The sequence below is a fragment of the Helobdella robusta genome, assembly GCF_000326865.2.
Source record: "Helobdella robusta unplaced genomic scaffold HELROscaffold_14, whole genome shotgun sequence".
Lineage (NCBI taxonomy): Eukaryota > Metazoa > Annelida > Clitellata > Rhynchobdellida > Glossiphoniidae > Helobdella > Helobdella robusta.
The window spans coordinates 4,259,937-4,260,645 of record NW_008703782.1 but is presented as its reverse complement, the minus strand read 5'-3'; positions in this window follow the sequence as shown (position 1 = coordinate 4,260,645).

Sequence of the window (709 nt, the reverse complement as noted above, 5' to 3'; positions counted from 1 at the left end):
GAAGAAGTGAGAACAAGAAGACGATCGTAAACCGGGGCGTTTAGGTTCAATTAATATATCTGATGAGTACATAATAAATAATTTAGAATGATTATTATACATTGATGTGCAAATTTTAAAATTGTTCTACATTTTGTAGGTAGTCAATGCAAGAGAACATGATATGGAGATATATGAGAAAAGATAAGGGCACAAGCAACTAGACGAGCAGCAGAAACAAAAGTTTTATTTAAAGGATGGAGTATAGAATCAGGAAGACCATAGTAGAGCGAGTTACAATAATCAATCCTAGATAAAACAAAAGGAGTAACAAGAAGGAGAAGAGTAGGATCGTCAAGAGTAGAAAACATTTTTTTTAATTCTACGTAGATGATAGTAAGAACTTTTAACTGTTAACAACACTATTAATCTGAGAAGAAAGAGACATGCTAGAATCAAACATAAAGCTTAGACTACCAAACTTATGAGAAACATCTAGAGTTTTAGAATCATGTTAGGTGATAGAAGGAATAGTAATAGAATAAATAATAGTTTAACATACATAAAATCATGCCTAGCAATATTAGAAGGGAGACATGAATTTAAATTATAAAGAACACTATTGAGATTAGATGGAGAAAAAGAAGTATAAATATAAGAATCATCTGCATATAGTTGACTAGTAAAAGAAAAAGTTTTAATAATACGAGGTAGTTCAGAAGTATAGGTA